Genomic DNA, 13,975 nt, shown 5'->3' on the forward strand with positions numbered 1-13,975 from the left:
CTTCACTGCACGACATTTCGACTCAGGAAGTCCACGTGGCTTTTCAAGTGCTTGCGGAAAGAGTTATAAGTGGAAAGTAAAGACATCTCCAATTTTACTTGGAGCTCTGGGGACTGGAGGGGGACATGTGAACGCTCAGGACTCTCTGCCTCATGTGGGAAATGTCACAGCCAGCGCACTTGGCATTTCAGCCAGCCCCCACCAGGCCGGAGCTGCTCGGCCACTCTGCAAAGGTCTGCGGAGAACAGAGTGATGCCCTCCCCTCGGCCAGAGCCAGCAGCCCAACCTCAAGGCAGAAGATGTCTCGTATCTCTTTATCATCTCCCACGAGCGACAAAACACCCTCCAAAAGGCTCCAGCTGAGCTCCTAACTAAGGAAATATTTCCTCGTCTCACAGTCGAGTGGGGAGTAAGTTCCCACAAAGCTCATATCGAGGTGAGGCCTCACAACCATAAAATGACCAGCATCTGGCTGAGGGGATACAGGGTCAAGGAGAGATGACACCCAAACGATGGCATCTCTTGGCTAAGCACAGATCTGCTCCACAAAAGGCAACGCCAGCCTATCCCTAGGAGAACGGGCAGGGTACCAACACATCCCTGCACGATGCACCCACACGACAGGCTAGAATCTTCTGGTGTCACTGCCATTTGGTGGTAGGAAAGGCAACGGACTCCAAAAAATAAAAATAAAATCCCTTCTAAGAACGCTGTGTCACTTGTGAGCACACTGGCAGCTGCTCAAACGCTAAGACTCCCCTGTCCTTCCAGGTTCCTAGGGCTGAAGGTCAACGTATTTACAGTGTGGGTCCTTGTGCCCAAGAGGTATCGTTTTCCTTAAAGCGTATGATGACCAGCGAGATCAAGTATCCAAAGGTGAGGCTGCGTCAAAAAGCCTTTTTAAAAAACTCTGAATATTTGATTTTTCCGTAATGTGACCCACCATGTAAACATCAGCAAGTTTTCAGCTGCCTGGCAGGCCCAGAGAGTTAGGAGACGATTATAAAGACTGCCCAGGGAGCTCTCCTTGATCCTGGCTGCAGGGCTAGGGGCCTCAAGGTCCCCCTGTGGAGGGGGACACCACCTCTGCCACATGGAGAAGACACATCTGAGGCCTGAGGTTGGGTAAACATAATATGAGAGCCTTTGAGAATTCCCCCGGAATGCTTTCACCGTGCCAAGCACCAAGCCAGGAGCATTCAGTGCATTCTCTGACCCTCCCGGCAACCAGAGACGTAGATAATATTTGCTCTGACTTATAGGCGAGGAAGCTGAGATTCACAGGAGCTGTGGAATATCCTGTAGGGCAAGGTCACCTGGCTAAATAAGTGGCAGATTGTGTATGAGAAGCCTCAGCCGTCTGACTGTAAGCTGTGCCCTTCCCTCTGCCATCTGCTGCCCATCTCCCAGGCGGGAGCATTAGAAATGCTGGGGGATTCCCAGGCTATTCTCAACGGGAAGTTTTCGTTCTAAACAGGTACAGATTTCGTAAGTATGGTAGAGGTGTCCAGCTAAACACGCTGACAAATCAGGGAGGTGTCTGGATAATTTTCCCTTCCAGAGCGTGGGAAGTAGAGCCAAGAACTGAAGTAGCTTGTCTGCGGACCCACCCCCTCCCTTGGCGCCTACTCAAGCTCAGTGCGTGAAAGGGCATTGCTGGCCTCACCTGGAGGAAAGGAACCTTTGAATGCTCTCTACAGTGCTCATTTCTCCAGTGCTCCAACTCACACTATTAACAAGCTATACTATGTAGTCTCGGCTAAGTCTCAAATGAAGGGCATCCCCCTCCTGACTGAACCCAGGCCCCGAAAGGTCCACGGCTTCTGGCAGATCGACAGCAACAGCAGCCCGGAACCCACCGACCCCCAGCCTGTCAAACCATCAAAGGCCAGGCTCACCCAGGCAAGTCGGGTGGACTTACACTCAGCATCCCCCCCTTCGCCAATTACAACAGCCCCATGGATGCCGGCTCCATCTGTGAAAGACACTTTTAAAATCACAGTATTGTCCTGCTTTAAAAACCTCCCAGCTCCCTATAAACTGCTTCATGATTCAGCCCGCACTTTCCTAAGACACAGTCTACTGACTGCTTCCCGATATCCAATTTCTGCTTCTTTCTTTCGGTAAAGTCACCCCGAAGGTGTGGCTGGGCACACGGCCACGCAGGTAAAAACTACATTTTCCATCTTTCCTTGCAGTAAGGTCTGTCCATATGCCTGGTTAACAGGATGTAAACAGAACTTCCAAGTCAGACCCTATCCAACTGTCGAAATGCAGAGATGGGGTGGTGCTGGAGCCGCCTTCAACTGTATAAGTAAAGGCAGCACCTAGGGGGTTACCAGAGCAACCCTGGGTGCTTGGGACAAGCGGATAGCGGCAGCACTCCTGGGCCATCTACCACTTGGACTTTTAAGAGAGAAAGAAATACACATCTACCTTATTAAAGCCACTTCTCGAGTATCCCTTCAGTGAAGCCACACCAACTTTTTGCCATCCTCCAAACACATTTTGGCACAAACCTTGGTTTGGACACCACCTGTTCTAATTGTCTGGAATGCCCTTCCCTGCCAGCAAACCCCATCGCAAAATATCACTCAAATTCACCCCATATTTCAAGCTTCCCTTGACCTCTCCCCTCTGGCTATGTATTTAGTACAGAGATTATTTCACTACACTGTTACATGCGTTTTCTAACAGAGAGTCCCTCGGGAGGAGCTCTGAATTACCCCTTAACATCTAACCCAGCCCTCAGCATCACGCTGGGCAACAGGAAGTGCTCAGTAAGCGTTGGATGAATGATGGAAAAAAGGGAGGAAGAATCGGCAACGGGTGGCAAGCCTAGTCGGCCAAACACCCAGCCTTTAGCATGTGGAAGGTGGAGCCATCTAGTGTCCAGGTCTTTTCAAGTCTCACTCAGTATCTTCATCCAGCATGGAGGAAAGTCCCACGGGGAAGTGAATGTCACCTCAACCACTCAGCAAACGCAAATCCAATCCAGTGTCCAGTATTCTTATAGCACCACCCTGGGAGCAGAACGTAAGACCTCTCTTCACCTCTTCAGAGCTATAACCCTTCCTAGCTTTCTCCAAGGCATAAGGTTTGAAGCGGGTCCTCCTATCCGAGGATGGGGGCTTCACCGAGGGCTGTGGGAGGTGGGAGAGGGCCCTGAGGGTCTGGGGCTGTAGGTCCAGCTATGTCCACTCTCCACCTGACTTGGGCTAGATCCATAACCCCCAGAGGGGGCTCGAAGGAGGCCCCTCCATCTAAGCATTTGCACTGATGCAAAGGTGACACGCCAGGTTCATGAAACCTGCCAGGCGCCCCAGATGAGGCATACATTTTACAGCGGAGACTGCAGCTCTAAATTAGTGTCCAATGTTTAAAAATCAGAGAATCTCATGCAAAAATACAGATCCCTAGCCTGTTGGAAAAAGCCAGCATATCTAGGACCACACAGTTATAGGCTCTGAGTGGCGGCCACCTCCAGATGGGCGGGGGGTAGCTCCACTGGGGTTTCTGGGCCTTCTGCCTGTACACCGGAGCTGAGGGCGCTGGGCCCAGGAGAACAGAGAGCTGCAAGGGAGAGGAGGACAGTATCCTGAACACTCCCCCAGGCTCCGGAGATCCCAGGAAAAACAGCGGGGGGAGAGGCGAGGATAAAAGGAGGGAGAGAGTGCAGTGCTGGACAAAGAGGAGAAGCCTGGCCAGAGAAAATCTGGCAAAATCAAAGTAAGAGAGCAACAGAAGGGCACAGGAAAGGAGGAAGGAGGAAAGCCAGACCCTGAGGCAGGCCAGCCAGCACCACGACTGCCACCTGCTGGCGAGCGCCTGAGGCCCTGGATGCAGCAAGAGCTGCTCCAGAAGTTTGGAGAATGGGCTCCCAGCCCTGGCCCTGCCCCCAACCTCGCCATGTCACCCGCAAGTCACGTCTTGGTTTATCTGGGACTTTGTCTCTCCATCTGCAGAACAAAGGCATCAGGTTGCAGAAAAGCTCTTTTTCCACCCAAAATGTCTCTGAGCCACCGGACCAAGGGCTGTGTCTGGAGGTGGCCGCCACTCCCGGCACATCCTGCCTCCACCGAGGGGGCCCCATAGCACCTGGATATGCCAGACTTCTTCTGAGAGGCCGGGGATCTGTATTTTTACATAAGATTCCCTGATTTTTAAACGTTGGACGCTAGTTGAGAATCCTGTAAATACCTGAGGTCAAATTAAACACATGTGTCTCCGGTTTGCACACTGGGGTTTCCCATCCTGGTGTCTTAACTCTGGGCCTTGGGAGAAGGTTCCAGACTACACTAAAGGTGACAAGCAAAGAACGTGACCCCAGCCTGTGCTTGAAGAAGTTCTGGCTAGGGTCCGTAAGCCCCTGTCATTACCCATTAACCTTGGCAGTGACTGCAAAGCCATACCCATGTCTTAAAGTCTTCACAAGACAAGACAGCTCACGTACTCAGCCGCCTGCAAATCATTCTGTACAGACTTGGAAACGACGCCTTTTTCTTGAGTTATTAGGATTAAAGGGCACGGGCTCAGAGACTCACACACAGGCCATACTGGTGCCAGGGACACACGTGATACGTTGCAACTGGTATCTGCCAGACGTCCTTCTGGAAACTTCTTCTCTATCATAGGGTCACATAGTTAAGAGCCTCACCTAAGCTTCATCGGGGAACTCTGTTAGAATTATTCTCTAGAATACCATAGAAGTTGTGATTTCACCAACTACAAAGGGACCTTTAGAACTAGAAACTACTGGCTCAACCACGTCATTTAATAGAAGAGGGCTGCACTCAGAGAGGCTGAGGAGGTGGCTGAACGTCACAGAGCAGCCAGTAGCAGACGTGAGACCGAGGCACGGTCCGCTGCACGGCCCCCGCACCAGGAGCCTCAGGAAGTGGCAGGACCACCCCGCAGGCTGACATTCTCCACTGTTTACCCAGCACCCTGCCCGGTAACCAGTAAATGCTCAATACACATTTTGCTGAACGATACAAACCACTTGTGTCTATTCCTGCAATTCACTTACTCTCACAAACCAGCAGGCAGTGCAGGGTGAAGTGCAGGAACACATTTACAAACCAGGAAACCAAGGTCCCAAAGGTTACACGAGGAGCCCAAGTCATTCCACTAGGAAGTGGCTGAGCCCACTGCACACACACACACACCCCGCCCCCCGACACCGTCCCCCCAACTCTAATCCACACACGACCCGCTGCTACTCTCTGCGGCCCCTTGGGAGGATCACCTAGGGAAGGAACGTGCAAGCAAGCATTTCTCCTCCCTCCCCTCATTTGTGGGCATTTCAGCAGAACTGGGGGACCCTCCCGAGAACTGAGCCTGGGGTGATGGCGCCCCGGGGCAGACAGCACTTCTGTAATGGGCTCTTTATATGCTCCTTCGGTTCTACCGCAGACCTTCTGTGCCAGGATCTATGAGGGTGGGATCCAGGAGCTGGCTTTTACACCAAGTTCTCCAGGGGGATCTTGCCCATTAACATTTGAGAGTTGACAGCCCCTTGTGATTTTCATTAACTAAATTTGCTTTCTTTAAAAAAAATTGATGAATAAGGCCGGTGGCTCAACGTTCAAACGGTCTAAAAGGGCAACGTGGTCCCCTCGCCCGTCCCTCCCACGCACCTGCCCTCTCCCCACTTCCACCCGAGACTTCTCAGACCCCTCCCCAGGGCCGGCGTGAGCTCACACCCAAGCCAGCCTCTCCCAGCCCTGCCACTTACGGAAGGGGACACTGAGGCCCCGCCAGAGGTGCGGGGACCTGGGCGAGGTCTCGTAGCTGAGCAGTGTTGGGACTGGACGCCAGGACTCCGATGCCTTCATGTCCCCACCATCCTGAGTTCACCTCCCGACACACTACCTCCTGCTCACATTCCAGCCCCACAAGGACAAGATTTCTCTTCTCTTCCTTGCTGCCTTGCTGTGAGCAGTAACCAGTGTCTCCAGAGACACTCGCATGGAAGCAGAAAGGCCAAGGAAATCAGGATTCAGAGACAGAAACAAAACCTGACACTGGAAGGGCCGTGGCCTTACCTGCCACCAGAAGTGACTCTTTCTAAGAAAAAGGATAAACAATGACCCCGGTTCAGTTCCACACAGATGGGGTGTCAGGTTCTGAGCTGTGGCTTGATCACACACGACACCAGCCCCCTGTGACAGCAGCACAAACGGAGACGGCCAAGCCGCCCAGCGGCCGCCTTCACAAGCAGGGTCTCCAACACGAGGCTAAAGTGCCACCTTGTGCAACTGAATGTGGCCCCGTCCACTCAGACACGCCAGCGTGTTGTGCAACAAGAGGGCAGGAAGAGGCGGGGCAAAGCAAAGTCAGAAGGACCCTGCTATGGAGGCCCCCGGATGTCAAAACTGATTGCAGTGTTTTGCAGAAATAGTGACTCCAATGGGCTTTGCACAGAAATCTACAAAAGCAGACGATACCACACTACAAGATAGATTGATTCTAACACTAAGACATAAAGTTAGAACTGCACAGAAATTTTATTTTAAAAGGAAAAATTAACGTGTTAATTTTAAGAGTTAAACCTGCAGGAAAATGCTCAAAAAATGGGCTGGGGTGGGGTGGGGTGGATTAATATTCGTTTGAATTTGATCTACTAGGAAATAAATAGAAAAAAATACTTTGGCTTTCCAATTTTCTTGATAATTTCTCTTAAAAGCGTATATATTATATATCTTATAATTATTCAATTACCAGGCAAATATTTTTACATGAAAATAGCCAGTGTCAGTGTGATTGTAATTTATGTGCTCACAGCTGAATTAGTGTTTAGACAGATGGAGCTGGTGGAAATTGGAACGACACTTGCAGTAAACAGTTTGACAGCATGTTTGGAGAACCAAAATTCTGTCATGACCCTCAAACAAGTAATCTCCCATGTGGGATTAAAAATAAGAGGGGAATCCAAAAAATCTGAAGTGCAAAATACATAAGCGTGTTTATAGTACATATCTGATAAAGTTAAAAACATGCATGACCAGGTTCCTTGAAAAGTTAAACAGAATTACCATATGATCCAGCAATTCCACTTCCAGGTATATACCCAAAAGAAGTAAAAGCAGGGACTTGACCAGATATTTGTACACCATGTTCATAGTAGCATTATCACAATAGCCAGAAGGTAGAAGCAACCCAAGGGTCCATCAATGGATGAACAGATAACAAAATGTGGTAGATATGTACAATGGAATATTATTCAGCCTTACAAAGGAAGGAAATTCTGACATAAGCTACAATATGGATGGACCTTGAGGACGTTACACCAAGTGAAACAAGCCAGTCACAAAAGGACAGACACTCTGAATCCTCCTATGGGGGCTGCTAGAGGAGTCAAATTCAGAGACGGAACACAGAAAGGCGGCTGCCAGGGGCTGGAGGAGAGGGGAAGAGGAATCTGTGTTTAATGGGTGCAGTTGCATCTGGGGAAGATGATGAAGTTCTGGAGATTTACAGAGGTGATGTGTGCACAACAAGGTGAAGTGTACACTTAAAAATGGCTAAAATCGGGCTTCCCTGGTGGTGCAGTGGTTAAGAATCCACCTGCCAATGCAAGGGACATGGGTTCAATCCCTGGTCCGGGAAGATCCCACATGCCTCGGAGCAGCTAAGCCCACGAGCCACAACTACTGAGCCTGCACTCTAGAACCTGCGAGCCACAACTACTGAGCCCACGTGCCACAACTACTGAAGCCTGCGCGCCAAGGGCCCGTGCTCCACAACAAGAGAAGCCACCGCACTGAGAAGCCCACGCACCACAATGAAGAGTAGAACCAGCTTGCCTCAACTAGAGAAAGCCTGCGCGCAGCAAAAGACCCAATGCAGCCCCAAAAAAAAGGCTAAAATGGTAAACTTTATGTTATGCATGTTTTACCATTATTTTTTAAAAATAAATAAAAGATGACCACTCTACTCATGTTATCTCCCAATGTACGGTTTTTGTTGGTTCTGGTTACAAAGTCACATAACTCCTGTTATTTTTAGTGTCCCATTTTGTAGAACACAAAGTTTTTCAAAAGCAAATATATCGTGTTACAGCAAGAATGCCTGTATAAAGTTTAATTTTTGTGCAGTCAAATTTTTTTCTACCAGTTTTACTGAGATATAATTGACTTACAGCACTGTATTAAGTTTAAGGTGTACAGCGTACTGATTTGACTTACATACATCATTGAAATGATCATCACAATAAGTTCAGGGAATATTCATCACCTCATATAGATACAAAATTAAAGAGAGAGAAAAAATTGTTTCCATGTGATGAAAACTCTTAGGATTTACTCTCAACAACTTCCATATATAACAAACAACAGTGTTAATTATATTTATCATGTTGTACACTACATCCCTAGTACTTATTTATCTTATAACTGGAAGTTTGTACCTTTTGACTGCCTTCATCCAGCTTTCTCTCCCCCGAAGCCCCCACCCCCCCCTTTGGTAACCACAAATCTGATCTCTGTTTCTATGAGCTTTTGTTTGTTTGTTTTTGAAGTACAATCGACCTACAACACTATGTTAGTTCCTGTTACACAACATAGTAATTCAATATTTCTATATATTTCAAAATGATCACTAGGATAAGTCTAGTCACAGTCTGTCACCAACCAAAGATATTACATAACTGCTGACTATACTCCCCACACTGTACATTTCATACCGTAACTCATTTGTTTTGCAACTACAAGTTTGTACCTCTTAATCTCCACTTGATCATTTTCTTTGTAATCTTAGCCTTTGGATGGCCTTCCCCATCTCAAGATTACTAAAATATCCAGCAATATTTACTTCTAGCACTTCTATGGCTTCATTCTTAACATTCTATCTTTGAATCACCTGGATTTTATTGGGTTTGAAGGAGCTATATAGGGATCCAGCTGTACCTTTTATAATGATAACAAACAGCAATAATAATGGCAAATATTTATGGATGCTACCATCTCCAAGCATTTATCTCCACTGACTCATTTAAACATCCCAACAGCCCTAAGAGTGGAGACTATTATCATCCCCACTTTACAGAAGGGGAAACTGAGGCACAGAGGTTAAGTAACTGGGCCCACATCACACAGTAAGTATTAGACCTGGCTTTCTCACACAGCATCTGGACCCATTGGTCACAGCCATAGCCATCACCCATGCTGCCTCTGGCCCTCTGGTCTCACTGATTAAATAATTCCTCCGTGTAACTCTCTTTTCTCTAAATTGTCCTCCTCCTCCCAACTTCCACTCTCTTGAGTACTTTGCTTTGAGACTTCCTAAAACATAGCACATCGCTAAAGCTTTACTTTTGACCCATTCAGAGACTTTGTCGTCAAATGTCAGACGTGACTGATCTGACTTTTGTCCTGCCTCCTGGTGGTTCTGCTCTCTTGAGGTTTCGTTAGTTACCTGTCTTTTGTCATAGAATATGTGTCACCAGATTCTTTTCTTTTTTCCCTAGTGATTTAGGGCAGAGTTTCCTCCAAGTGCTGGGAATGGAGGGTGGCAGGCACTATGCAGGGTGGCTTCCAGCTATGAGTTACCATCACCATTTACCCTTTGAGCTATGCAAACGTCATCATTTTCTTATGGGGGTCATGTTGTGAAAGACGAGGAAACACTGATTTGGAAGGTTCACATTCTATCTTTAAGATATGACATCTTATGATATCACATCAAAGAGGCATGGTAGACACTGCTAGTGGCTTCCCAACCACCCATACTCTCCCACTTTCCTTAGTAGCAAAGACCTGGGAAGTCTACATTTCTCAGCCTCCCTGGTAGCAAGGTATGACCAAGAGCGTTAAGTTCTGGCCATTGAGATTTAAGCAATGGTATGGTGAGGCTTTCCCAAAGGCTGCCTTCCTACAGCCTGGAACTTGGACATGATAGCTGGAGCTTCAGCAGCCTTCTAAGACCATGAGGTGACCTTAAGGATAGAAACCACGAGTATGGTGGAAATGAAGGACAGGAAGAGCTCAGGCCTTTGAGGACAGGAGGGCCACACCAGCACTGCAGAGCCTCCCTCTGAACTTCTTTTACGTGAAAGAAAAATAAATCCTATCAGGTGAAGGCACTGTTCTATGCAGCTAAGCTTAAGCCTTACTGATACAGGTAGTTACCTTTAAATTACTAGGAGTTAAATCTGTATTTCTCTCACTATCTGTAGCAAAAACAGGATAACTTGCTTATAATTTATCTCACTAATCTTCCTCCCACCTCTTGGGTTTTGTTGCTGTAATCTGGGGGTTCAGATCCAATTTCCTGTTTTCAAATTATTAACTCTTTACACTTACCTTTGCTTTCTGGTTTCCAAAAACATTTACACCCAATATTTATAGTTAGACTCTAAAAGACCTTCAAGGCAGCCTGAGCAGCTGCCAGAGTTCAGGGCCCAATCCTCTGTCTATCCTCTCCTCCCCAAAGTCAGCCCTTACCAAGGAACAATGAAAGTCAGTTAGCATAAGGGATAAACTTTGAGATAAAGACTTATGTGCCAAATCAAAGAAACTTTATTTTATTAATAGAACAAAATTTTGTGAACCCGAAATTCCTACTGTGCCTCTACCATTCAATGCAGTCAACTGTCTTATTGTTAATCTAAATTAACTTCCAGAACAGGAAATTCTGTTTATAAATGAACAATGGTTACTTTTTCAAAACATCACATGAGATCATCTGGGTATTAAAAGATTTCAAACTCATCCAAAAACAGATCACTACAGCCCGATAATAAACAGTTAAAACAGATGAAACAATAAAACCTGGGCGTGAAACAATTCCACGTTACTTGAACCAGGTTTCAAACCAACACAAACGTAAATTCAAAATGTAGACAATTACAGAGGATAACCTCCTACAAAGAAGAATACAAATGAAGAAATATAAGCCTTTGTTAAATATAAATAAATAAAGGAAAAAAATTTAAAGTTATCTCATCAGGTGACGTATGTATGATACACAAGTGTGATCAGAAGCAGTTAAAGTTCCTATGAGGTGTGCACTTGAATAGCACGGATGACCACTCAAGATCCCTTGCTCAGCTCCCCAACGCCAGGGATGAGCCAAGAAAAACAAGGACAGCAGAAACCAAAAAGCAACTTTCTGAAAGCTTATTAAAAATGCAGCCACACTGGGAGACATGTGAGTGTATTGGCGGGGGACAGCTAAAGGGCCTGGGGTGTCTTTTTGGGGTGATGAAAATATTCCTAAATGGACTGTGGTGATGATTGCACAACCCTGTGAACATACTAAAAACCATCAAATTATACACTGTAAATGGGTGAATTACATGGTATGTGAATTCTATCTCAATGAAGCGGTTACTCACACGCAAAAAATGTAACCACAAGGAATGTGAAAAAAGGTCTCTGGGCACACCTACCACCCTTGGGCACATCTCCAAATCTCCTGCCAAACACTGTTCATGAAAGACGCCTCTGAATCCATCCAAAAGGTTAAATCACCTTCCCTATCATCCTAGGAAAGCCCAAGGAATTTCTAATACCCTTCACTGCCATTTCTACTGAAAATGGGGCAAGCAAAATGAGATTTCATGCTTAGAAACAATAAACTCTGGCTGCCTGGAGAATCCAACGATGCAGAACAACTGTTCACGGCTTAACAATGCTGAGGGGATGGGCTATTACTGGACCCAACAGGAGCCCTTTGAATTTTTATTTTTGGCTTCTCAGCTAAAAAGGGATATTTCTCTCTTATTGTTAAGTTGAAGTCCTGATACAGATCAGGGCTTGAAGGTCTAGACCAGGAGTCCACCAACTACAGCCCACAGTAAAATTCGGCCCCCTCCCTGTTTTTATAAATAAAAATTGCATTGGAAAAGAGCTACGCCCATTCCTTTAGGTATTGTCTGTGGCCGCTGTCAGCTACAACAGCAGAGAACACAGAACTGACAAAGCTAAAATATTTACTCTCCGGCCCTTTAGGGATAATTCTGCTAGCCCTTACTCTAGGCCATCGGAGCCCACGTCCTTCCCCTACGCACCCCCACTGAGTTCCCTAGCCCAGCAGAGCTAAGAGTCTAGGCAAAGGGCTTAAAGGTCACTGACACCACTTCAGGAGCTTTCCTGAAGACCACCTACATGCCTGTGCCATTCAAGACCACTACCGCTACCTGAGGGTCTTCTAAAATCCAGGCTGATCTTCCCTCACTCCCCACCCTTGCTATGGTTCACTGTGAATGAAGTATCATTTCGCAACTCAGTGACCTTGAGCCAGGCCATGGAACTTCCCTTGGCCAATGGAATGTGTCACTTACTGCATGTCCAATCACAGGCTCTGAATGTGCCTGTGTGGTTACATTTGTCCCCTTGAGCTCCTGTCCTCTGCCAGGAGAAGAACATGACCCTACACAGCTGCTGCCCGTCATTCCAAATCTTCAAATGAGACAAGTGAAGCAGACCTGAACTGAAGCTCAGGCATGGAAACTTATGAGAAAGAGCAAGGAGTAAATGTTGCAGTAGCCACTGTGAAATTGAGAGTTGTTTGTTACCCAGCATTTCTACAGCAAAACCTAACTAATACACACACCCAATTTAAAAGCATGTAAAGTACGTCCGCCGATAACTAGGAGGATAAAGTTCACTGCACAGGACTGACATTCCGTCACCATCAGGATCTCCTAACAAGTAGTCTAAGTAAGAAAGACGTGGCCACACTTGGCTTTCATAATGCCCTCCCTTAAAAAAACAACTCCTGCTCTTTGGTCTCGGCGGCAGAAGCGAGATGACGAAGGGAACGTCCTCGTTTGGAAAGCGTCGGAATAAGACGCACACGTTGTGCCGCCGCTGTGGCTCTAAGGCCTACCACCTGCAGAAGTCGACCTGTGGTAAATGTGGCTACCCTGCCAAGCGGAAGAGGAAGTATAACTGGAGTGCTAAAGCTAAAAGACGAAATACCACCGGGACTGGTCGAATGAGGCACCTAAAAATTGTATACCGCAGATTCAGGCATGGATTCTGTGAAGGAACAACACCTAAACCCAAGAGGGCAGCTGTTGCAGCATCCAGTTCATCTTAAGGATTTCAATTATTAGTCACGCAATAAATGTTCCGGTTTAAAAAAAAAAAAACAACTCCTGGAATTAACTCCAGAAAATAGCAGATGGGAATAAAATAAAATAAAGGTGAGATGGACCAAGGCAGGAGAAGAGATGGGAGCAGATTTCTTTTGTTCTACACATCTAAAGTTGCCGGCCCTACCTGCCATACTCTCTAGACAAGTAACTCCTCTCTCCTCCAGTCCCTTTCAAAAGTTGCAACCCCAGGGCACTGCAGGTGTCTGGTCTCAAGGTTAAGGCTGCCACTCCAGTTGCTAGTGCTCCCCTGGCCCACTAGGTGGCGCTGCATCCGCACCTGGGCAGGCCCACACCCTCCCTCAGGTCCCAGACAAAGGGAGGAGAGGACACCAGAATACAGTACTTCCAGGCCTGCCTCAGACTCAGACTTGCCCCTGCCATTTCTCCTCACCACAAACCCCTCCTTAAATAGAACTGAAATAGCACTGAGCAATGGAGTTCAAACCTACAGTTACAACAACCTGAGTTGTCTGTTGTGAGGTTTTTTTCAACACCGAAAAAAAAAGTACAGTTACATTTATCAGATACACTGAAATCTAATGTGTTGGGTTGGGCGTGAGAACTGAATTCCTACCAAAAGAAGAGAAGGGAGGTCAGGGTTCCCATGCCCATCGGCTCTGCCTCATTATCATGTTTCTAACCATTAAGAAGCAAGACCTTCCTTCTCTCCCACCAAGAACATGACCCACATGCATTGGTCCATCATGTAGATCAAAATCCAGTTTAGGGCTGAAAACCTCCTGGGAGAGGACGATTCGAGTCTTGCCCTAAGCTGACTCTCTTGGGGGTCTGGGCTTCGTGTTGGCAATCTCTGGCTCCTCTGGCCATACCAGTTCATTTTCTTCCACCTGCCTTCAAAAGTCCTTGTTA

General features: G+C 47.0%; 1 protein-coding gene and 1 pseudogene across 6 annotated transcripts in view; one reads left to right on the forward strand and one right to left on the reverse strand.

The window, feature by feature from the left end:
- Positions 1-13,975, reverse strand: part of TRAK1 (trafficking kinesin protein 1) — a 99,213-nt gene that overhangs the window by 77,123 nt on the left and 8,115 nt on the right. The gene's annotated exons all lie outside the window — the stretch shown is intronic.
- On the forward strand, positions 12,723-13,102 carry LOC309637790 (large ribosomal subunit protein eL37 pseudogene; annotated as a pseudogene). The gene has a single exon. The product of its transcript is annotated as a large ribosomal subunit protein eL37 pseudogene (transcript).

This window comes from Balaenoptera physalus (assembly GCF_965194825.1).
Source record: "Balaenoptera physalus genome assembly, chromosome: 11".
In the NCBI taxonomy this organism is placed as follows: Eukaryota; Metazoa; Chordata; class Mammalia; order Artiodactyla; family Balaenopteridae; genus Balaenoptera; species Balaenoptera physalus.